The sequence below is a fragment of the Buceros rhinoceros genome, unplaced genomic scaffold (assembly GCF_000710305.1).
Source record: "Buceros rhinoceros silvestris isolate BGI_N320 unplaced genomic scaffold, ASM71030v1 scaffold14558, whole genome shotgun sequence".
NCBI classification, from domain to species: Eukaryota; Metazoa; Chordata; class Aves; order Bucerotiformes; family Bucerotidae; genus Buceros; species Buceros rhinoceros.
The window spans coordinates 16,677-17,162 of NW_010425217.1; positions in this window are offsets into that span (position 1 = coordinate 16,677).

The window sequence follows — 486 nt, forward strand, 5'->3', positions numbered from 1 at the left end:
CGGGTGACAAGGGAAGCCTGTGGCCCCAGAGAAAGGAGCCCAAGTCTTCCTCAGCCCAGTGCAAGGCTGGGAAAGTGGGAAGAGCCCCCTGGATCACTGTGTTAGAGGGACAAGGAGTAAACACAGGGCATGAGCGGTGGGGTGTGGATGAGAGGCAGTGGCTGCGTGGGATAGCACAGGACAAGTGCTTAAATCACTTCGCAGTTGTTTAGAAGTGTAATTTTTTCTTTTTTTGCACGCATTGCTTGATGGAGCATCCTTCACCTCCACCGTGTGCCTTATGTTCCAACACGAAGCATGCTTGCCCTGGGCAGCTCAGCTGTGCTCTGGGTGGGCACAAGCTGGGGAGTTAGGGTTGTCAGAGCTTTGGTGTGGCAACGTGCAGACACAGGGGAGAAGTGGTGAGGGTCTTGGTAGCACAGTCCCAGCAGCACCATCTGCTTGGCACAGGTTCCGGGAGTGGGAGCAGCCCTGGGGAGCACGAAC